Raw genomic sequence first — 25,837 nt, 5'->3', positions numbered from 1 at the left:
GATACTCTCTACAATCCCTGGGCAAAACCGGGAAAGGTATATACACGTGAATATAATCCAGGTACACAGATTTATGTGTCTATGGGTGTGTATATATGTATGTATGTATATACACATACACAAAAATACACACAAATTGTAAAAATATGTGTACTCAAATGACCTAATAAAACAAGAATATTCCTGGGGCACCTGGGTAGCTCAGTTGTTAAGCGTCTGCCTTTGGCTCAGGTCACAATTCAGGGTCCTGGGATCGAGACCCGCATCAGGCTCCCTGTTCAGGAGGAAGCCTGTTTCTCCCTCTCCCACTCCCCTGCGTGTGTTCCTGCTCTCTTGTGCTCTCTCTCTCTCTCTCTGTCCAGTAAATAAATAAATAATCTTAAAAAAAAATTTTTTTTAAAAACAAGAATATTCCTATCATCTGAAAACTACTATAATACAGGACAATATGAAATTCTACAGATCAAAAGATACTACAAACACGTGAAAAATATTCAACCTAACTAGTAATCAAAATTAATTATTAAAATAAAATACAACTTTTACCTAGGAAAATAGAAAATATGTAAAAAAAAATCATAATCCCAATGTTGCCAGAGATTAGGACACATGCACTAGTGCCTCTCAATTTACATCACTGAGAGAAGCCTAAATGGGAACCTCTCTCTGAAGGGAAATTTAGAAGGATATGGAAATGTTTTAAAAGTGTATATATCCTGTGAGCCAGTACTCCTACCACTAGAAAGACATTCATTTCAAAGAAATAATAGCTGTTACTTCAAAGATGGAGGTGACTACTGCAACACTGCTTATCACTGAGAAAAACAGAAGACGACTAAATATCTGAAAAGGAGGACTGGTTAAATATACTACACCACAACTATTCAGTAAATTAGCATGTAGTTATAAAACATGAAGTTGAGATGATCATTTTTGTAGTTATAAAACATGAAGTTGAGATTATCATTTCTGCAGTCAAATGCTCTACCACTGAGCTATACCCCCGAGATTATCATTTCTGACATATATACAATGCCAAAGGAAAAATAAAGTTGTAAAATCATATGAATAAAGTAATCCCACCTTAGTAAAGAAAAAACACCCATATATCCATAAAATTAAGTCTGGAATTGTGGGAAACCCTCACTATGCAGGGTTCCAAGGTGCGTGAATTTCAGTTACTGTCATTTAGTTAAAGAACAAGAGTCCCCCAATAATACAGTTTAAATTTCAGTGAGCATAGTATGTGAACTGTGGATAATTGCATAAAGTGCGAGCTTCACTGCTAGCTCTTCTGACGTTAATTACAATGTAAATAACAGACATGCTTCACGATCAGTGACTGATCATAATGGTTCTTCCAAAGTCTGTCAGTGATCGGCCACTGCGCATTCGTTACCCAAAAAAGAAGATGACCACGACAACGGAGAAGAAGGGGAGGAAGAAGAGGAAGAAAAGCAGGTGAAGGAGGAGGGGAAAAAAAGCATTTCACATTAAAGAAACTCTCAGAGACATTTCTTGACATGGAAAGCACAAAGGAGAAAATGCTAGAAGCTGATCCAAACTTAGGAGTACGCAATTCATCAGGGCATAGAAAAGATGCTTGCTCCAATTCAAAAGCTGCACAACGGGAAGAAGGCAAGCATTATTCGAACCACTCCTGACAAGACTTTACAAAGAAATAAAACACTTTAATCTAGGGGCACCTGGGTGGCTCAGTGGGTTAAAGCCTCTGCCTTCGGCTCAGGTCATGATCCCAGGGTTCTGGGATCAAGCCCCACATCGGGCTCTCTGCTCAGCGGGGAGCCTGCTTCCCTTCCTCTCTGCCTCTCTGCCTCCTTGTGATCTTTGTCTGTCAAATAAATAAATAAAATCTTAAAAAAAAAAAAACACTTTAATCTCAATATTTGACATTTTAGTTTTTTTTTTTTTTTATTTTTTCAGCATAACAGTATTCATTATTTTTGCACCACACCCAGTGCTCCATGCAATCCGTGCCCTCTACAATACCACCACCTGGTGCCCCCAACCTCCCACCCCCCACCCCTTCAAATTCTCAGATCGTTTTTCAGAGTCCATAGTCTCTCATGGTTCACCTGCCCTTCCAATTTCCCTCAACTCCCTTCTCCTCTCCATCTCCCCTTGTCCTCCATGCTATTTGTTATGCTCCACAAATAAGTGAAACCATATGATAATTGACTCTCTCTGCTTGACTTATTTCACTCAGCATAATCTCTTCCAGTCCCGTCCATGTTGCTACAAAACTTGGGTATTCATCCTTTCTTTTTTCTTTTTTTTTTTTGTTTTTTTACAGCTTTATAAACATATATTTTTATCCCCAGGGGTAAAGGTCTGCGAATCGCCAGGTTTACACACTTCACAGCACTCACCATAGCACATACCCTCCCCAATATCCATAACCCCACCCCCCTCTCCCAACCCCCTCCCCTCATCAACCCTCAGTTTGTTTTGTGAGATTAAGAGTCACTTATGGTTTGTCTCCCTCCCAATCCCATCTTGTTTCATTTACTCTTCTCCTACCCCCTCAACCCCCCATGTTGCATCTCCTCTCCCTCATATCAGGGAGATCATATGATAGTTGTCTTTCTCCGATTGACTTATTTCGCTAAGCATGATACCCTCTAGTTCCATCCACGTTGTCGCAAATGACAAGATTTCATTTCTTTTGATGGCTGCATAGTATTCCATTGTGTATATATACCACATCTTCTTTATCCATTCGTCTGTAGATGGACATCTAGGTTCTTTCCATAGTTTGGCTATTGTAGACATTGCTGCTATAAACATTCGGGTGCACGTGCCCCTTCGGATCACTACATTTGTATCATTAGGGTAAATACCCAGCAGTGCAATTGCTGGGTCATAGGGTAGTTCTATTTTCAACATTTTGAGGAACCTCCATGCTGTTTTCCAGAGTGGTTGCACCAGCTTGCATTCCCACCAACAGTGTAGGAGGGTTCCCCTGTCTCCGCATCCTCGCCAGCATCTGTCATTTCCTGACTTGTTAATTTTAGCCATTCTGACTGGTGTGAGGTGATATCTCATGGTGGTTTTGATTTGTATTTCCCTGATGCCGAGTGATATGGAGCACTTTTTCATGTGTCTGTTGGCCATCTGGATGTCTTCTTTGCAGAAATGTCTGTTCATGTCCTCTGCCCATTTCTTGATTGGATTATTTGTTCTTTGGGTGTTGAGTGTGCTAAGTTCTTTATAGATTTTGGACACTAGCCCTTTATCTGATATGTCATTTGCAAATATCTTCTCCCATTCTGTCAGTTGTCTTTTGGTTTTGTTCACTGTTTCCTTTGCTGTGCAAAAGCTTTTGATCTTGATAAAATCCCAAAAGTTCATTTTTGCCCTTGCTTCCCTTGCCTTTGGTGATGTTCCTAGGAAGATGTTGCTGCGGCTGACGTCAAATAGGTTGCTGCCTGTGTTCTCCTTGAGGATTTTGATGGATTCCTTTCTCACATTGAGATCCTTCATCCATTTTGAGTCTATTTTCGTGTGTGGTGTAAGGAAATGATCCAATTTCATTTTTCTGCATGTGGCTGTCCAATTTTCCCAACACCCTTTATTGAAGAGGCTGTCTTTTTTCCATTGGACATTCTTTCCTGCTTTGTCGAAGATGAGTTGACCATAGAGTTGAGGGTCCATTTCTGGGCTCTCTATTCTGTTCCATTGATCTATGTGTCTGTTTTTGTGCCAGTACCATGCTGTCTTGATGATGACAGCTTTGTAATAGAGCTTGAAGTCCGGAATTGTGATGCCACCAACTTTGGCTTTCTTTTTCAATATTCCTTTGGCTATTCGAGGTCTTTTCTGGTTCCATATAAATTTTAGGATTATTTGTTCCATTTCTTTGAAAAAAATGGATGGTACTTTGATAGGAATTGCATTAAATGGGTAGATTGCTTTAGATAGCATAGACATTTTCACAATATTTATTCTTCCAATCCAGGAGCATGGAACATTTTTCCATTTCTTTGTGTCTTCCTCAATTTCTTTCATGAGTACTTTATAGTTTTCTGAGTATAGATTCTTAGTCTCTTTGGTTAGGTTTATTCCTAGGTATCTTATAGTTTTGGGTGCAATTGTAAATGGGATGGACTCCTTAATTTCTCTTTCTTCTGTCTTGTTGTTGGTGTAGAGAAATGCAACTGATTTCTGTGCATTGATTTTATATCCTGACACTTGACTGAATTCCTGTACAAGTTCTAGCAGTTTTGGAGTGGAGTCTTTTGGGTTTTCCACATATAGTATCATATCATCTGCAAAGAGTGATAGTTTGACTTCTTCTTTGCCGATTTGGATGCCTTTAATTTCCTTTTGTTGTCTGATTGCTGAGGCTAGGACTTCTAGTACTATGTTGATAGCAGTGGTGATAACGGACATCCCTGCCGTGTTCCTGACCTTAGCGGAAAACCTTTCAGTTTTTCTCCATTGAGAATGATATTTGCGGTGGGTTTTTCATAGATGGCTTTGATAATATTGAGGTATGTGCCGTCTATCCCTACACTTTGAAGAGTTTTGATCAGAAAGGGATGCTGTACTTTGTCAAATGCTTTTTCAGCATCTATGGAGAGTATCATATGGTTCTTGTTCTTTCTTTTATTAATGTGTTGTATCACATTGATTGATTTGCGGATGTTGAACCAGCCTTGCAGCCCTGGAATAAATCCCACTTGGTCGTGGTGAATAATCCTTTTAACGTACTGTTGAATCCTATTGGCTAGTATTTTGGCGAGAATTTTTGCATCTGTGTTCATCAAGGATATTGGTCTGTAGTTCTCTTTTTTGTTGGGATCCTTGTCTGGTTTTGGGATCAAGGTGATGCTGGCCTCATAAAATGAGTTTGGAAGTTTTCCTTCTATTGCTATTTTTTGGAACAGTTTCAGGAGAATAGGAATTAGTTCTTCTTTAAATGTTTGGTAGAATTCCCCCGGGCAGCCGTCTGGCCCTGGGCTTTTGTTTGTTTGGAGATTTTTGATGACTGTTTCAATCTCCTTACTGGTTATGGGTCTGTTGAGGCTTTCTATTTCTTCCTGGTTCAGTTGTGGTAGTTTATATGTCTCTAAGAATGCATCCATTTCTTCCAGACTGTCAAATTTGTTGGCGTAGAGTTGCTCATAGTATGTTCTTATAATTGTCTGTATTTCTTTGGTGTTCGTTGTGATCTCTCCTCTTTCATTCATGATTTTATTTATTTGGGTCCTTTCTCTTTTCTTTTTGATAAGTCTGGCCAGGGGTTTATCAATCTTATTAATTCTTTCAAAGAACCAGCTCCTAGTTTCGTTGATTTGTTCTATTGTTTTTTTGGTTTCTATTTCATTGATTTCTGCTCTGATCTTTATGATTTCTCTTCTCCTGCTGGGTTTAGGGTTTCTTTCTTGTTCTTTCTCCAGCTCCTTTAGGTGTAGGGTTAGGTTGTGTACCTGAGACCTTTCTTGTTTCTTGAGAAAGGCTTGTACCGCTATATATTTTCCTCTCAGGACTGCCTTTGTTGTGTCCCACAGATTCTGAACCGTTGTGTTTTCATTATCATTTGTTTCCATAAATTTTTTCAATTCTTCTTTAATTTCCTGGTTGACCCATTCATTCTTTAGAAGGATGCTGTTTAGTCTCCATGTATTTGGGTTCTTTCCAAATTTCCTCTTGTTATTGAGTTCTAGCTTTAGAGCACTGTGGTCTGAAAATATGCAGGGAATGATCCCAATCTTTTGATACCGGTTGAGACTTGATTTAGGACCAAGAATGTGATCTATTCTGGAGAATGTTCCATGTGCACTAGAGAAGAATGTGTATTCTGTTGCTTTGGGATGAAATGTTCTGAATATATCTGTGATGTCCATCTGGTCCAGTGTGTCATTTAAGGCCTTGATTTCCTTGTTGATCTTTTGCTTGGATGATCTGTCCATTTTAGTGAGGGGAGTGTTAAAATCCCCTACTATTATTGTATTCTTGTCGATGTGTTTCTTTGATTTTGTTATTAATTGGTTTATATAGTTGGCTGCTCCCACGTTAGGGGCATAGATATTTAAAATTGTTAGATCTTCTTGTTGGACAGTTCCTTTGAGTATGATATAGTGTCCTTCCTCATCTCTTATTATAGTCTTTGGCTTAAAATCTAATTGATCTGATATAAGGATTGCCACTCCTGCTTTCTTCTGATGTCCATTAGCATGGTAAATTCTTTTCCACCCCCTCACTTTAAACCTGGAGGTGTCTTCGGGTTTAAGATGAGTTTCTTGTAGGCAACATATAGATGGGTTTTGTTTTTTTATCCATTCTGATACCCTGTGTCTTTTGATTGGGGCATTTAGCCCATTAACATTCAGGGTAAGTATTGAGAGATATGAATTTAGTGCCATTGTATTGCCTGTAAGGTGACTGTTATTGTATATTGTCTCTGTTTCTTTCTGATCTACTACTTTTAGGGTCTCTCTTTGCTTAGAGGACCCCTTTCAATATTTCCTGTAGAGCTGGTTTGGTATTTGCAAATTCTTTCAGTTTTTGTTTGTCCTGGAAGCTTTTAATCTCTCCTTCTATTTTCAATGATAGCCTAGCTGGATATAGTATTCTTGGCTGCATGTTTTTCTCATTTAGTACTCTGAATATATCATGCCAGCTCTTTCTGGCCTGCCAGGTCTCTGTAGATAAGTCTGCTGCCAATCTAATATTTTTACCATTGTACGTTACAGACTTCTTTTCCTGGGCTGCTTTCAGGATCTTTTCTTTGTCACTAAGACTTGTAAATTTTACTATTAGGTGATGGGGTGTGGACCTATTCTTATTGATTTTGAGGGGGGTTCTCTGAACCTCCTGGATTTTGATGCTTGTTCCCTTTGCCATATTGGGGAAATTCTCTCCAATAATTCTCTCCAATATACCTTCTGCTCCCCTCTCTGTTTCCTCTTCTTCTGGAATCCCAATTATTCTAATGTTGTTTCGTCTTATGGTGTCACTTATCTCTCGAATTCTCCCCTCGTGGTCCAGTAGCTGTTTGTCCCTCTTTTGCTCAGCTTCTTTATTCTCTGTCATTTGGTCTTCTATATCGCTAATTCTTTCTTCTGCCTCATTTATCCTAGCAGTGAGAGCCTCCATTTTTGATTGCACCTCATTAATAGCTTTTTTGATTTCAACTTGGTTAGATTTTAGTTCTCTTATTTCTCCAGAAAGGGCTTTTATATCTCCCGAGAGGGTTGCTTTAATATCTTCCATGCCTTTTTCAAGCCCGGCTAGAACCTTGAGAATCATCATTCTGAACTCTGTATCTGACATATTACCAATGTCTGTATTGATTAGGTCCCTAGCCTTTGGTACTGCCTCTTGTTCTTTTTTTTGTTGTGAATTTTTCCGCCTTGTCATTTTGTCCAGATAAGAGTTTATGAAGGAGCAAATAAAATACTAAAAGGGTGGCAACAACCCCAGGAAAATATGCTTTAGCCAAATCAGAAGAGATCCCAAATCGTGAGGGGGGAGAAAGGGGATAAAAAGGGGTTCAGAAAGAAAAAAAAAAAAACTATTAAAAAGAAGAAAGCCGATAAAGAAAAAATATAAAAAGAGGAAAAAAATATATACATATTAGATAAACTATTTAAAAAACGTTAAAAAAGAAAACGGTAAAAGTTAAAAAAATTTAGCAGTAGAAGAGAAAAAGAAAAAAAATTGAAAAAGAAAATAAATAAATAAAATCTTTAAAAAAAATTGAAAAAGAAAAAAAAATTAAATTAACTGCAAGGCTAAAAAATCATGGGGAGAAAGCCATGAGTTCCATGCTTTGCTTTCTTCTCCTCTGGAATTCCGCCGCTCTCCTTGGTATTGAAACTGCTCTCCTCGGTAGGTGAACTTGGTCCTGGCTGGGTTTCCCGTTGATCTTCTGGGGGAGGGGCCTGTTGTAGTGATTCTCAAGAGTCTTTGCCCCAGGCGGAGTTGCACCGCCCTTACCCGGGGCCGCGCTGAGTCATCCGCTCGGGTTTGCTTTCGGGAGCTTTTGTTCCCTGAGCGCTTTCCGTAGAGTTCCGGAGGACGGGAATGAAGATGGCGGCCTCCCGGTCTCCGGCCCGGAGGACCGACAGCCCGGGGCCCCACTCCTCAGTGCGCCCTCAGAGAACAGCGCCCAATGACTCCCGTCACCCTGGCCTCCGGCCGCGCTCCGAGCTGACCGAGCCTGCCACCGGTTCAAGGCAACCCCGAGCTGAGAGTCACTCCTCGGCTCTGTCTCTGTAGCCGGCTTCCCCGTTCTAATACCGGTAAGCTCTGCGACACGCAGACACCCCCGATCCTTCTGCGACCCTGTGGGACCTGAGGCCGCGCTGACCCTGCCTGGGCTTCACCCCGGTTAAGCCTCTGGAGCGATGTCCCTCAGCGGAACACACTTTTAAAAGTCCTGATTTTGCTCCGTTGCTCCGCCGCTCGCCGGGAGCCGGCCCCTCCCACCGCGGTCTATCTTACCGTCGCTTTGGATTCACTTTTCTGCTAGTCCTACCTTTCAGATAGTGGTTGATTTTCTGTTTCTAGAATTGCTGTTCTTCTTCTCTTCAATCTCCCGTTGGATTTGTAGGTGTTTGCAATCTTTAGATAAGCTATTTAGCTGATCTCCCGCTACCCAAAGTAGTCTCAGCCTGCTACTTCTCCGCCATCTTGACTCCTCCCCTATTTCTGACATTTTAAATTAGGGTGTACTAAATATTAGTTTTACTATTTTTTTTTCATTTCTCTATACCTTTATCACTAATAGCGAGAGAGATTTTAATGATTTGGCAAAAATATTTTTAAAGTTCAAAGGAAAATATTTTCTCTTCTCCCACTGATTATTAGGATTGTTATGTATAATTTCAGTTTGAATAGTCACATTTACGGTTTTGCCCTACCATGCAAAGCAAAGACGGCCTATATGTACACCTTTTAACTGTTATACAGTTTATTTCTAGGGCTCTATGTTCTTTCTTTCACTTTTCGATCAGTTCTGCAGTGTTCACAGTTCATCCATACAATATTTACTGAGTACTGTCTTTGCACTAAATGGGCTTTGTTTCAGGTTCTGAAGATAAAGCAAAAAAACTTGATACCAAGATCCTTGTTCTTATCAAGTATACATGCTAGAAAGGGCAACAAACATTAACCAGTCATTTGGTTAGTGAAGAATTAATTGGCTGAATGAATAAATTAGTAAATAGACCAACAAAAATATCTGCAAACTGTTCTGTGTTCACAGGACATTCAAATAAGATAGCAATATCTATTAATATAGGATACAGTATGTTTAATTTCTGTAATTAGGGGGAAAAATGACTGAAACTTCTTAATATCTCTGGGAGGAAAAAACCTAAGTTCCAGAACTTTTGTGTAAGAACACATGCAACGCCTTTCCAATCAAGAAAGGAAAAGTGCCGTAAACTAGCTTGATAACTCTAGCAAGTTTCTTTCCTCAGTTGCTCCCCTAAGCTTCCCAGGGAATTAGAAGTAAGAGGCCACAACAACTATACTGTAAATATAGACCTATGGGAGGGGCAGCCTCTGTAACCAGCAAATACCCTTCCCAATTTCTAACATGATTCTTAACACAAATACAAGCAAAGTGGGAGTCTCCCTAATGAAGGATATCAGGAATTCTTTTTTTTTTTCCCCTGTAAATTTGGATCAAAAGGAAATGAGCTAAATTGAAGACACAGCACTGCATTGAAATTAAGCATATAGAACTCTGTAACCAAACTACTTTGGTTTGAATTCAAATTCTGCTACTTATATGCTCTGTGATCTGAGACAAGTTAATTAACCTCTCTGTGCCTCAAGTTCCTCACCTGAAAAATAGGGTGATGATGGTCAATTATCATATCTAAAATACAAGGTTTAACTTAGTTTAAACACTGCCAGCCCTTACTAGCAAAACCTGCCTAGACTTTAAGAAAGAAAGTGCTCACAGATATTGGCCCTCAGAGGCCCTGTATGTTGAAAATACATAAGGTAGGAAAGAAAAAGCCAAAAGTTCTGCATATGTTACTTCAGTGAATTCAGCAGCTTTAGTAATGAGAACATAAAGGTGTATCTTTCTGGGAAACAGCCAATAAAAGAACAGGGGGAAATAATGAAACCTCTTTAGTCTCATTTTAATACCTGGGGGAGAAAACATCAGAAAATCAACTTACATTGCAGATGAATAGATTATGATTGTAAGTAATAACTCACCTAGTTTCAGCTTAACAAAGAACCTTGAGAAAAATGAGAAAGGGTGACAGGGAGGCAGGAAATGAGGGAGAGAGAGAAAAACTGTCAAATTAATCCAATCACCTTTGTCAGAACAGAAGGCCTATAGATCAAAGCCAAGTTAATACCTCTAATCTGCCTTGATTTTTTTTTCTTTTTTTATTCTGCCCTCTGGTTAGAATGTGTTTTGGGGTTTTCAGGGGGCTTTGGGTTTTCTTCCCCCCCCCCCCCCCGAGTAGCTACAGAATTTCCCAGAGGGCCCTACTAAGTGTGGTTATCTCTGACCAGCGTCCACCTGCAGGGTGACAACGTCATGGTGTGCAATGGCTGGGGAGACCCAGTGCTCCCAAATTCCCAGTGCTGACAAGAAGGAAGGCAAATACGTGGCAGGAATGCTGCCATACCCACTCCCCACGACCAGCAGCCATAGCTTACATCACACGCATTCCTGCCGAGACCGAACTTGACCTCAGAGTAGCCACTATCCACCAATCAGAGATGGTGTGTGAGAGGACCCCTCTCCAATGACACCTACCTGGGTAGACAGTCAACTCTCAGGGTGCCTGTCATGTCACTTTGACCCCTAATCTATGCATCCAAACTGTCTCCCACAAAAACCCAGAAATGTCTGGTGACCAAAGAACATACCTGCTCGATTTTGTACCAAGCTCAGCCAGGAACCCCAGTGTCACGAGCAAGCTCAAAGGTGTTCACTGCTGTTGTCACAGTTCATCTGCTAAGCTCTGCCCTAGAACACGGGCATAGGCAGGAACAGACCCCCATCCAGGAAAGAATTCAGGTATTTCCCAAGAATGACCAGAAGGTAAATAGAATTTTGTGATTATGGGTAGGAAGACATGACTCTCTCTCTTCCCTAGAAGAACGGACTTTTAAAGGACAGAGTTAAATTAGTTCTCAGAAGAGAACTCAAGGAACCTCCACAAGGTGCTCAATTTCTAGCCAAAAGTCTGGGTGATGCCTTAAAACTTATTTAACAACCAGAATTAACAAAGAAAGTGGACATGGTTTGGATAGTGGGAGGCAGTTCTGCTTATAAGGAAGCCATGAACAAATCAGGCCATCTTAAACTATTTGTGACAAGGATCATGCAGGAATTTGAAAATAACACATTTTTTCCAGAAACCGATTTGGGGAAATATAAGCTTCTTCCAGAATACCCAAGTGTTCTTTCTGGTGTCCAAGAGGAAAAAAGGTATTAAGTGGAAATTTGAAGTATATAAAAAGAATGATTAATGTGAAGGTGTTTTCTGATTTATTTTAAGTCGTTCCCCCTGCCCTCCAATTATATATTTTAATGTTAGGAAAAAAAGACTTTTGTTGACTTTAGATCAAAGCATAACTACTTCTAAACAATGTGTCTATTAATTAATCTTAATCTTAACTAGACTCTAATTAAGATTAATCTTAACTAGATTATACCAGATATCATTTGTGAAACATTTCTTGCTATCACTGTCTGAATACTAATCAGGGAAAATCACCTGCTTATCTACCTATCACCTACATACCTACCAAAACACCAAAGTGGGAGAATCCCCTGATATCATGAGTTGAAATCAGGGCTTAGACAGATAGGAGCTAGACAGGTTTGTCCAAAGGTCAGAAATAAATTATACACAGAAGAGCTAGAACTTAAACGTTAAAAGAAAATTAGATCAAAATGGAGACTATGCATTACTCTATGCATATCTTCTGAAAAAAAAAAAAAGTTTTGTCCACTCAGGATATCAGTAAGATGAGAACTCTAGTACATTCCATATAGATAGTAAAGAAGTAGGCAGGAGCTAACTTTTTGAAGATTAAGAGAGAAGGTCTGAGACTCTAAAAACTCTGTTTCTGATCTTTGGTGAGATTCCATGGGATGGTGCAATGATAAAAAAGAAATAGACTGCTCTTTATGAAAAAGAGTAATCTAATAACAAGCATATGGTTAAAATAAAAAATTCAAAGAGGTAATGAATTGAAAATGGATAATGCCAGGAACCAAAATTACTAAGTTAGAAAGTAAACTTCACAAACTTAAAAATTAAAGTTAAAATATGTTTTACCCATCATGTTAGCAAAGATTTGAGTTATTAGTTATCCAAAGAAATAGAATTTTTGGCCTTATTAGTTGATACAAACTTTTTAAAGTGTAAGTTAGCAATATTAATTAAAAATCAATATAGTCTGGGTTTGGATCCAGAACGTCCACTTCTAGAAATTAATCCTGAACAAACAGATGGACCCAAGAGTATCTGTGGCACCATTATTTTTTTTTAAGATTTTATTTATTTACCTGACAGAGAGCACAAGTAGGCAGAGAGGCAGGCAGAGAGAGAGAGGGGGGGAAGTAGGCTCCCCACTGAGCAGAGAGCCCAATGCGGGACTCGATCCCAGGACCCTGGGATCATGACCTGAGCCAAAGGCAGAGGCACCTGAGCCACCCAGGTGCCATGTGGCACCATTATTTTTAATCTTGGAAGCAACCCAAATGTCAATCAATAAAGAAACAAGGAAACAGAAGGGAAGGGAAGGGAAGGGAAGGGAAGGGAAGGGAAGGGAAGGGAAGGGAAGGGAAAGGGAAAGGGAAAAACTAGATAATACGCTTGCTCATTTCCAGATCTTTTTTCGTCTTTCCTCTCTGCTATAGTCTCTCTCTAAATCTGACTCAGTTTCCAAGGCCCAGGTAAAAAATCTTTTCCAATAACCTATATTAACCACTCACAGAAATATGACTCTCTTCTTTATTCAAACTATAACACTTTGTCTGAATTATCATTTAAGCACCAACAAATATATAGCCTGGTCATTATTACTTAACCTATGGTGATGTGACCTCTCTCCAACTAACCACCAAGCTCCTGGAGGACAGAATCTATGTACTTTCCTTAACGACCCACACCTGAACTATTAAATTAATGAATTAGATACAGAAGAATAAACCTTGGACATTGTCAAGTACACAAGAACATAACCATGTGCAAAAGGAAGCATACATTAAGAACTCTGAAATGGAAAATATCTAAGTTTTGGAAACTGTCCTTATTTCATCCTTCCCCTTAATCCATCTTTACATTAGCTGCACAGTGACCAGAATACAGTCACCATTTCCTATTGAGTAAGCCACAAAGAAAAGAATGAACACTTCCAGTGAGCTATTTTCCTCTGGTAGACGCAATCTCTTCCTCTCCTGAGGGACCACAACATTTAATCTGCACTCCTATTAAGACATTTCATATCCACTGTTTTGTGGGTTATCCACTGCTGTACTTTGTCTTTGTACCATTACTAAGCCAACCTACCTGGTTCTTCACTTACCTAAACTACTCTTGGTGCCTACCTTGTGCACAGTGAGGTTAGACAAAAAAAAAGAATGGATGAATGAGGGGCGCCTGGGTGGCTCAGTGGGTTAAGGCCTCTGCCTTCGGCTCAGGTCATGATCCCAGCGTCCTGGGTTCGAGCCCCGCATCGGGCTCTCTGCTCAGCGGGGAGCCTGCTTCCTCCTCTCTCTCTCTGCCTGCCTCGCTGCCTACCTGTGATCTCTATATGTCAAATAAATAAATAAAACCTTTAAAAAAAAAAGAATGGATGAATGAATAAGGAAATGAATGGAAGAATACATCATATATATTCTGCCTCAGTTTCTCACAAAAACTTTTTCTTTGCTTCTTTCCTTTCCTTCCCAGAGGCTCAGCAATGCCTGAAGTACAGTTCTATGTTCTCAGTTTGATAACTTAATTCATATTTATTAGCTTTTAGTGTATGAGACACTATGTTATTTGTTGAAAGTACACAAAATATTTTTAAGATAAGGTCCTTGTTCTCAAGGGACAATGAGAAAAATTCTATCAATAAAAACATCATGTGCAATTACTAACATTTTTGAATGCTTACACTGTGCCAGGCACTGTGTTAAGGGCTCTTCACTTATTATATCATTTGTTTCACACAAAAATATGAAATATCTATTATTATCAATCTCTTGTACTATTCATATTACAGACAGAGAAACTGAGCATTTAAGAGATTAAGGGACTTCCCCAAGATCACACAACCAGTAAATGATATTACCTCAAAGCTCAAACCTACTTGTGTTATTTCTAAGCCCATTTTTGTAGCCACCACTCTCTAAAAGATGATCTCACTTTAAGAAAAAAAAAGCCGGGGCGCCTGGGTGGCTCAGTGGGTTAAGCCGCTGCCTTCGGCTCAGGTCATGATCCTAGGTCCTGGGTTCGAGCCCCACATCGGGCTTTCTGCTCAGCAGGGAGCCTGCTTCCTCCTCTCTCTCTGCCTGCCTCTCTGCTTACTTGTGATTTCTCTCTGTCAAATAAATAAATAAAATCTTTAAAAAAAAAGCCATATGAACAGTAAATGTACTGGATCTCAGGAGAGGTAGAAATCAGCAAGTGTACAGCATTTGTACTGGACATGTACAGCGAATGTAGTGGATTTCAGGAGAGGTAGAAATCATAATGGCATCTGAAATAGCCCTAAAGTAAGTTAACTGAACATTTGGTTCACTATCCACCAAAAGGCAACTTGTGAATGTGCCTTTTTGTTTTTGGTCTGGAAAACAGCCCACTGTGGCCACCCTACAGGCTGCCAAAAAAAAAATTTTTTTAATAGAAATAATGACCATTATGAACAACTCATACTGAGCATGACAAGTTTACATGCAAATTCCCTTCTGTGGGTTAAATGAAGACTTACAGATTTTGTATTTTTCTCCTTGGCAAAATTCACCATCTGATAAGTCTCAGCTCTCAAACCAAAGTAAGTACGTAAGTAAGTAAGTAAGTAAGTAAGTAAATAAATAAATAAATAAATAAATAAGTAACTGGGACCCCTGGGTGGCTCAGTCAGTTAATTGTCCAACTCTACATTTCAGTTCAGGTCATGATCTCAGAGTTGTGGGTATCGAGCTCCACATCGGGCTCTGTTCTCAGCAGGGAGTCTGCTTGAAATTCTCTCTCTCCCTCCTCCTCTGCCCCTCTCTACCTGTCTCAAATAAAATCTTTTTAAAAAATAAAAATAAATAGCTATTTCTTTAAGTTGTCAATGTGCTATCACCAGTTGATTTACATTTTAAGTATTCATTTCTCTCCATTCTGAGTTAAGGGTCTATAAATCAACACCACAGTTGCTAAAACTTCCACAATTTACCTAATTATTAGACCATTATAGTACTCTAAAAATATACTTAAATGTATATATAAAATCATCAAACTTCAATTTCGCATTCATAACTGTAAGAAATAAGAAATCACTAAATAAAGTTACATACATAAAAATCTTTAAAACACACATGCATTGTAGTAGCTATGTGTTACTCTTGCCCATTCAGCACCCGTACTCTCTTTTTCTGATAATAGCATCCTACTTTCCTTAGAAGAACCATTTTTATGCTTAGAAGTCCGACAAGGATGAATCATTCCCTATGACCCAGGTCTGGAGAATGAGAATATCCCAAATCTTGGCCACAGCAATTAATTTTTGAGAGGACACTTTATCTAATCCAGGCCAATCAGAGTATATAAGTGTCAACCTTTTGTTGGCGCTTCCAAGAAATAAATTTAGGCTGAGGTGCTAATAAGATGGTAATAAAAGGTTTGAGTGCATATGGCATCCTGCAACTCAAAGGGAAGAGTGTGTGTGAGAATAAAGTAAACATCAAAGGCAGAGAAAGGTTCCAGGTGCCATTATTTAAGCACCTGGATCCAGCCATGCCTGAAGTCAGATAGTTTGCAATCATACATGACAATTCCCTTTTAGCTTAAAGTAATCTAAGTCAATTTTTTTTGCCACTTGCAACCAAAGGAGTCCTGATATATACATGTCTGTGATTTTACTTTAATGGGCTACAGTAGAGCTAACTCATATTAGTCATCCACAAATTACCATCTTCAAATTAACTGCATCAAACAACCTGTTTTTATAGAATTCAGGTTTTCTTGGAGTGATCTATACAATGCATCTAAACTTTCTCCATGACTTAACCTACCTTTACCTCAATAAATCCAGAAAATGACTATTGACTTAACATGCTGGCAAGCTGTAGACAGGTAAATTAGACGGTTACTTTTTCCTGTTCAATTAGCTAAGGAATTGAAACAGCCAAATAGCATTCATTAAGATGGATAATTTTTTAAATACTTAGGTATCCATGTATTAATAAGCTCCCACACATGAAAAGCTGTCAATTATGACAATTATCCTTAATATGCCATGACATTATTATTCAGCTATGGAAAGTCAACAGTGTTAGGAGCCTGGATTTCTGAATACTACCAAACTATCTTACTTACTTCAATTTCAGCTAGCAAAAGGTGGGAAGAACCAGAGTTTGGTGAGACATTTTTGGAAAATACCTGTGTCCTTAGACTTCCCTCTTCAAAGTAATCAGAAAAATAATTTACCTAGAGTTTACATTACAAAAATATTATCAGGATCTGAGTCATATCTATAAGGTATTCAAAATTCTTTAGAACAAAAAGGTGATAGCCCTTACATTCCCCAACTTATTTTGTCTTGTTCCTTTATAATTTCTGCCAACATAGTGAGTTGAAAAAATTAAAACAAGCTCCCTGTCAGTGTTAATATGTGTTCTTTTAAATGGTGCTAAACCATTTCCAAAGAAGTCGTCTCAGTGATGGTATTAGCAGTCAAATAAATTTATTTTATCTATGAAATTCCAGACTTTTTCATCTGCCAAGTCTTTTATTAATTATTCTAATTATATTAATTATATTATCAATATTATTTCAATATTTCAAGTATCTCTACTAGAAAGACATAAAATTCCAATCAGTCATTTTGGGTTTTAGCATCCTCAGTAGTGACCTAAAACCACTGTTTTGTCAGTTATGGACTGAATTGTGTCCCCCAAAATTTACATACTGAAATCCGAACCCCCACTGTGATAGAACCTGGAGATAGGGCTTTGGGAGGTAATTAGGTTTAGATGAGGTCGTGAGGGTAGGGCCCTCATCATGGCATTAGTGCTCCTATAAGAAGAAACACCAGAGACCTTGTTTCCTTCCACCACATGAAGACCACAACGAGAAGGCTTCCATCTGTAAGCCAGGGCACTCATCACCGAACCAAATCACCTGGCATGTTGATCTTGGACTTCTCAGCCTCCATAATTGTGAGAAATAAATTCCTATTGTTTAAGCCACCCAGGCTATGGTATTTTGTTATGGGAGTCATCACGGATTAATACATAACTAAACTAACTAATGGTGAAACTCAACGTTTTTACTTTCTTTCTGGACTTTACTTTCCACAGTATCATTCTCCCTCTTCCATTTACCCAGGTTTGCATGGTATTCCTGAGTCTTTGCAGGGAAGGTGGGCTCAGAGAAACAGATAACCAATTTCCCTGACTCTTCCCCAACTACGTAACAAAAGACTACATGTCCAGCAATAAGTCCAACTGCTAAGTGTTTGTTGGGTCTCCAAGGGATATTTCACACATATTCATCCTTGTGACTCCAGCCCCACTGTTGATGACCTCTGTCCACAAAAGCACCTAGGAGGGTACCACATTATAGACACAGTCACCAGGGCACAGTGTGGCAATGTCAATACCCTGCCAAGAAATTCAGTTCCCAAAGTTCCCAAGGACTCAACCCCTGAGGGGCCAAATCAACACAGAGGTTTGTTTTTTTTTTTTTTAAAAAAAAAAAAAAAAAAAAAAAAAGCAGGTGACCAAGAAATCTGAATGAAATACCATGACAGACCACGTGGATTTGGTAAGTCAGTACAGAGTTCAAAGTATTGTTCAATCCTGTTTAAGTCCTAAATTATGTCTTTTCACACCCACCAGATATCGTAAGGATTCAAGTAAGGAAGAGGAATTCCTATGACCATCGTCCATCTACTCACGTTTAACCACCAGAGCATTAAACTTACAAGGTATCTAATGCCTTATGTATCTGAATAAGAATTAACTTCTGGTTCTTGCGTTTAGCATTTTTTCTAATCTTTTGTTCAGATCAAATCACTTTCCCCAAAGAGCAGGCTATACCCAGATTTTCCTTCAGTCAACCAATAAATTCTTGATAAATTCTTGCCTATTTAATCCAGTTATAATTTGGTTTCTAGCATTCTCAACCCAAAGGCTTACTGATTTACACAGTATATACAGATAAAAAACACCAGAAGGATATACCAAATGTTAACAATTATTATCCCTAGGGTGCCTGGGTGGCTCAGTGGGTTGGGCCGCTGCCTTCGGCTCAGGTCATGATCCTAGAGTCCTGGGATCGAGTCCCACATCGGGCTCGCTGCTCAGCAGGAAGCCTGCTTCCCTTCCTCTCTCTCTGCCTGCCTCTCTGCCTACTTGTGATCTCTCTCTGTCAAATAAATAAATAAAATCTTTAAAAAAAAAAATTATTATCCCTAAATGATGGAATTATAGATGATTCTTACTTTCCTCATTTTGCTTATGGGTAATCTACAAATTTTCTAAAATTAACATTAATGTCATTATTATAAGAAAAACAAACCAATTAAGGTATCTTTACTTGCTAACTTGAGGACAGGCATGTCAAATTAGTGCCGAATACTTCCCTACAATACTTGAAACTGCAGAATCTCGATGATCTTTCTTCACACATGTCCAAAACAAACAAAGCCCTCCAGCAATGCCTTCACTGCTGACTAGGGACTTTTAACAGCCAATTCTGAGCCATGTAACAGGACTGGACATGGATCTAAAGCTAACAGACTGAGCAGCCACACATATCTAAAGATAATCCCATGAGTGCAGAAGAATGTGGACAGTGGGGAGGGGTTTCATGTAGGTAGGAAGGTAAGATGGAAAGGTAGGATGCTTTCTGTATATAGGAACTCACTCATTAATTAAGATGGTAAAGAATATGATGACCAAGCCACCTCTTCCTAAAAGACCTCAAAGTTCCTAATGCAGGTCACAGCTCTCATCTCCATTTTCCTTTAATTTCTTTACTCCCTACTTCACTTCTCTTTGCTCTGCCAGAGCTGTCCATGATAAGGTTTATATGATGAATCACTCTGCTTAAGAGTGAACACATCAGCAGTTTCTCCAGGTTCAACTCAGAACAATTATCAGCACAATTTATACCCTGAGGTTTTTAAAGTCAGACCTAATTTTCATCAACATTAGGAAATCTTCAAGATTCCCAAAATAAATTCTACAGACTTGTTCAAATGCAACTACTTTCTATACAAAATAGCTAAATTTATTGTTCCAGAATTAGTGTCATAACCACCATACTAATGCTGCCATTAGATGACTCCAGAAGCAAAGAAGACATCGTCCCTACCACAGAGGATTTCAAAATGCATAAGAATATAAGGGCACCAAGCCTTAAAGAATCTTTAGAATGTCTGACTTCATCCCCACATTGCCAAAAAAATTCTATCCATCTTTCCTGGATAGCGATAATGAGAAAATGTGACTCAAAATATAATCCCATTTGAGGGCACCTGGGTGGCAAAGTCAGTTAAGCATCTGCCTTTGGCTCAGGTCATGATCCCAGGGTCTTGGTATGTAGTCCCATATCGGGCTCGCTGCTTAGTGGGAGCCTGCTTCTCCCTCTCCCTCTGCCTGCCACTCCCTCTGCTTGTGTGTGCTTTCTCTCTCTGTCAAATAAATAAATAAAATCTTAATATATATTTTTAATACCTATATATTTAATATACTTAATACTTAATATACCTAATATATATTTATTATATATGCTTAATATATATTTATATATATTATATATATATATGTAATATATAAAATCCCATTTTAAAAGGGGAGGAGGGCAATGCAGGAACCAAGGAAACATCACACATGTGTTAGTTCTTTCTAAAGAAAAAATGGTCTCATTCCCCATAGATACATCAATGTTCAAAAGATTTTTATAAAACTCTGAACATAATACAGAAATGCCAGTAAGATTCTACAATAAGCTTTTCTGCCTTACTTAAGTCTGCTCTGAGTTGAGGATCCAAAATTAGTGGGGTGGCACTGGGCCCCAACCTCTCTTAATTACAACTTCAGTGAAGAAAAAATTATTTAACAGGTCCTCCAACACTAGCCACTTGACATTTCTAGTTTCAGTGTTTTCAGAGAACATAATTCTTCATTTACCCTGTCTTACCTTCCCAAAAGACTACAGCAGGGAAGACAACAAGCAACACATGTCCACTGTCCAGCAATGTTCTCAAGATCACAGCAGAATCTAAAAGGCCACTTGTAAAACCTGAGTTCAACCTCTTCAATAATAGCATATAAATGACAAGAGCCTAATTAATATAAACACCTAAATTTTCATGCTATTTCATTAAACACTCACCCAAAATATCAATAGGGATTTGTTAAATCCATTTTCAACAAGTAACAAAATGGAATCCGCTTAGTTTTTAGAACTATTTTAGAACAGAGGAGCACCATTTGTCATATCAATAAACTTCCTTTCAAGCTATCCACATTGCTATAGTACACAAAGCTGATGACAAACACAGATCAGAGTGTGGGTGTTGGCTGGCTGGGGACTCCGGTCTCCTGTGAAGGTGTGCGAGGAACAACCTCAGCTATCTCTGTCCTTCACAGAATAATACAAATAAGAGTAAAGGAATCGCCCTTTCAACACAGTATGTTTTCAGTATAATTTTCCCATCCAACATTTCTTAATCCCTTACATAAAGAACCTATACATAACACTCTGAATCATCTGGAGATAACCTCAGTTATCAGGAGAAGTAAATAAGTGCCACTTCAAAAGCAATTCATTATTAATGGCTTCCTGTTCATAAAGGACAGGCAGAGAATTAGTCACTTCTAAAGCTTGTGGTGATGTGTAAGGGATGGTTATTCCTTAACTGGAAGCAGAATTTCCAATTAATGGCGTATCAATCATAAAACTTAAAGTTTCTTTGCCTTCCCAGACCACTCCTTCTTTAGATCAATCACAAATTAATTTACACTGGTTTAGAAATAACATTTGTCAATTTATCACACTTTTCAAGAACTACATAAGCTCAAATCTGTCTTTCCTAGAATTATGTTCATTAAATGCTTTAGTATTCTTCTAAAGCAGAGATTAGATATTCACCTGAAAACTGTCTAAATCCCTCTGCTGCCTTCCTTATGTGGGAAAAAGCCACTAGCAAACTGGGATCACTGGGATTCAGATACAGAGAGATACAAAGAATGAGACAGGGAACGCCTACTAGGCCAAGAGAAGGTGTTCTGGGCCGGAAAAGCAAGAAAAGTCAAAGTACACATGCCAAAGCCAGCAATTATACACAGCAAACCTCAAGGGACCAGAAGAAGAATCGAGGTCAAGCTACCAAGTCAGTAAAGCCTAAAGGTCAAGGCAAATATTAAATATAAATACTGAAGTTGTCTAATAATGTGAAAATGAACTAAAGAGGTAGTGTTGTTTGGGGGCAGAGTGGGGAAGTGTTGTTGATACGTTTTAGGAAGGACTCACATAAGATACTATAGACCCTGCAAACCTTTGCTGACATGTTGGCATATTCCCCCAAGTGATCAGTGAATTGTCTTCCCAGTCAGTTCTCACAGCTGCAGGGAAATGGATCTTTAGCTTAAGGAGCTTCATGGTTCAGATGGGGTTCCGTACATGCTCTCCTGTCCAGCGATAGCACAGGGAATTCACCTCTCCAGACAACATGACCCTAAATAAACAGTAATCGTGGCTGCAGTCGTGGATTCAGAATCGTAAGACCCAGATCCCGTGCTCAGCTCCAGTTCCATCTGAGCAAATCCCCCTTTACCCTCTGACTCAGCTTCCTCATCGGGTTGATGTGCAATAACAACCGGAAGAATGAAGAGATTACAAGGCACATCCATGGATGGTGGAATTGAATTTTGTTCCTCTGGCTTATGAAAATCTATTCAGAAATATGAGATGGAGCTAATACATTAAATGACCTACTAATGTACTATTCATTCTGTCACTTTTGATCTCATCTTTCCTTTGAGAAACAGTACCAACAAGATTGAAAAAGCTGTATGTGGCAGTTTTGGAGGGAGGAACAAAACAATCCTTGGCAATACTCTCACCCTGTATTTCCCCTATTATTTAGTCACAGATATGTAGTAAGCACTCACTAGGAGTATTTAGATAGCAGTTACATAAAGGAGTTACAAAAATGAAGGAGGATATTTACTCTTCTTTTTTCAATGAATCTACCACCAACCATGGCAACAGAAATAAACCTCATTGACAGGGACCTAAAGTTGGTAAAGAAGGCACATAACCAACGCCAGAGACCTAAGTCAGCTCTAAGTTCTTGAGATGATTAAAAAGCTGAGACTTCACTGAAAGAAGCAAAAGCGTATGAATGAGGATGGGGATTTCCAAAGACAGAAAGGGAAAGGCATGCATGATGGTTCACAGATAAAAAGAATGTGTGGTGAAAAGAACTAACCTAGGTACAAGGGTGACTAACTGCAATGAATGTGAGAATTTTATGTACAGTCCTGCTGACAACCATCTACTTTCTCTTTAAGTAGAGTCTGTCTCCAAAACAAATACACAGTCAGCAACCCAAGAGATACCCAATAACTATTTACCAACATTGGTTATCTCTGAGCTGCATGCAAAATGCGCACATGTGAAGACTGTCAGACCCTAAGATACACTCACCCAGTCTCTATTCTGGCCCAAGACAGATTTTAGGAAGTATGATTCTCTATTACAGTAGAACAAAATTCAAGTTAAAATAAAACATGTAAATCAGTCCTTAACCAGGTATCTAAAAAAAGTCTTAATTTTTCAAAACAAGAGCCCAAATATTTTTATAGATTCCATTGTTGGTTTACATAAAAATAAATTATGGTTATTAAATAAACTCTGAACTCTGTCTTGTGTACTCAAAAAAAAAAAAAAACACAAAAACTTGGCCAATACCCAGTTCTTATAATGTTGTATTCATCTAATACTACCTTAAAACACACCCAAAAATACCAGCAATTAGTTACATGTGATCTCAGCTAAATGAATCCCCTAAAATGGAGTCTGAAAGTCAATTCCTAATTATTTTTTTCCTGGTCACTAATATAAAATGTGCCTGAACATTAAAATTTTCATTATTGGGACAATAAATCAATCGCTACTAAATTTTCTCCTACAGAGTGGTTCATCCAATAACCAAGGCATTTAGATAGTTATTTCCAAGGATTCACTTCAGAAACATCAACTACAATTAAAACATTTCTGAAATGTTTGTTTGGTATGTCCCACCATGAATGACCATTGGTTAATTTGCCTCTGAAATTGGAATGTTCCTACTTGAGTAAAAAAAAAAAAAAAAAAAAAAAAAGAATCCTTCCACACGCTGAAATCAAGCTCACTTCAGAAGTGAGTTTCTTTCCTATCTTGAATCTAGTCCTATTTCCAATGATCAAAGACTGAGAACAATCAGTTGACTTACAATCTTATTTGGGAAATAATTACATATAAGTAAACTGGGTTACACAATTACTGCAGCCTTTTCTTCCAAAATTTCCACTTCTATCCTGCACTGCCACAAGGTTCCACTCTTCCGTCAACTGAGCACCACTTGCAAGCTCCTTTCAAATGACAGTTACTGATCTGGGATTTACTGAGGACTCTTCAGCTTCCTTTCTTTTTTCTGTGGCCAAGCAGTTTAAACTGTATTATCTGCATTAGTTTGGGCACTTGATTGGAAATATTAGTTAATAATGACATCCATCAGTACATAGCACCTACCAGGAATATCTATTATCTTTCAAGAAATACCTCCATACACTCCTATAACTTGAGTATTATTATGTCTATATTCAAATGAATCATGTTCCAGGAGGTTACATATATTACTGAAGTCACAGATCTAGTAATGGTGGGGGGGAGGGTCTAGACTTAGAATGCTGTTGTGGATTTGGCTGACCCTTAAGTCCATACTCTTTTTACTACAGTATGCTTCCCCCTCTGTTTCTATTTCTACTCTATTGCAGAACACAAGGCTCCCTTCAAGAACCCATACTCCATATCTCAAAAATGTATCTGGCGGTTGAGTTGAACTCTTTGGAAGAGAGAGATATTAAAATCTTGATAACAATTATCTTTTTTTTCTGTAAAGTTATCAAGCACTATATATTACCAAATGTCTTCCAATGAGTGTTAAAAATTTTCCTACACTAAACTTGGGATTGAGCTATTATTCCTTTACTTTTCAACAACTCACACATTCTATTCCTTTTAATTTATTTTGCTCTGATTATAAATGGCTCTAAGAGCTGTCTAAATCCGTTCCAGAGCTCAAACAACTTACCCTATAAATTTGTCAGTTTTAATTTTGGAGGTTACAGATCTTTTGGAGTCGGAGGACATGCATACAGACACAAGCAGAGTTTTGTGTAAAATGGATGAAGAGGTTTTGGAAAATTATTTTCTTAAAGCTCATCAAACAACTTTGAAAACATATTTTTTTAGGCACCTGGGTGGCTCAGTCATTTAAGTGGCTGCCTTTGGCTCAGGTCGTGATCTCCAAGTCCTGGGGTCAAGTCCCACATCGGGCTCCTTGATCACCAGGGAGCCTGCCTCTCCCTTTCCTTCTGCCTGTCACTCTGCCTACTTGTGTACTCTCTCTATTTCTCTGTCAAATAAATAAGTAAATAAATAAATAAATGCTTTATATATGTATATGTGTGTGTGTGTGTGTGTGTGTGTGTGTGTGTGTGCGCGCGCGCGCGCGTATTATTAGCATATAATGTATTATTTGCTTCAGGAGTACAGGTCTGTCAACCATCAGTCTTACACAATTCACAGCACTCACCATATCACATACCCTCCCCAGTGTCCATCACCCAACCACTCTATCCCTCCCCCTCTCAGCCCCAGCAGCCCTCAGTTTTTTCCTGAGATTAAGAGTCTCTCATGGTTTATCTCCCTCCCCAGTTTCATCTTGTTTCATATTCCCCTCCCTACCCTCCACCACCCCCACCCTAACTCTCAAATTCCTCATATCAAAGAGATCATATGATAATTGTCCTTCTCTGACTGACTTATTTTGCTTAGCATAATACCCTCTAGTTCCATCCACATCGCTGCAAATGGAAAGATTTCATTTCTTTTGATGGCTGCATAATATTCTATTGTATATATATATACCACATCTTCTTTATCCATTCATCTGCTGATGGACATCTAGGCTCCTTCCATAGTTAGGCTATTGTGGACATTACTGCTATAAACACTGGGGTGCACATGCCCCTTTGGATCACTACATTCATATCTTACGACAGATGTTGGCGAGGATGCGGAGTAAAGGGGAACCCTCCTACGCTGTTGGTGGGAATGCAAGCTGGTGCAGCCACTCTGGAAAACAGCATGGAGGTTCCCCAAAGAGTTGAAAATAGAGCTACCCTACATCCCAACAATCACACTACTGGGTATTTACCCTAAAAATATATTTCCTTAAAAAACATTCACTCCAGGGTTTGCATGGGCTTAAGCTTCCATGATGGGTGTATACTGAAAAATAAGAATAAAATCAACTAACAGTACATACACACATTCAAAAATCTTAGAAGTTTAAAAAAAAAAGTGTCCCATAAAAATTAGCTAAGGAACATTACAATTTT

At 38.7% G+C, this 25,837-nt stretch overlaps 1 protein-coding gene and 1 pseudogene across 4 annotated transcripts in view; one reads left to right on the top strand and one right to left on the bottom strand.

The window, feature by feature from the left end:
* Positions 1 to 25,837, bottom strand: part of SLC4A4 (solute carrier family 4 member 4) — a 355,406-nt gene that overhangs the window by 208,527 nt on the left and 121,042 nt on the right. The gene's annotated exons all lie outside the window — the stretch shown is intronic.
* Positions 10,548 to 11,478, top strand: LOC125093886 (dihydrofolate reductase-like; annotated as a pseudogene).

Source organism: Lutra lutra, chromosome 2 (assembly GCF_902655055.1).
Source record: "Lutra lutra chromosome 2, mLutLut1.2, whole genome shotgun sequence".
Classification (NCBI taxonomy): Eukaryota; Metazoa; Chordata; class Mammalia; order Carnivora; family Mustelidae; genus Lutra; species Lutra lutra.
Note: the sequence above shows the minus strand (reverse complement) of the source record. Positions and strands in the feature narration are given on the sequence as shown.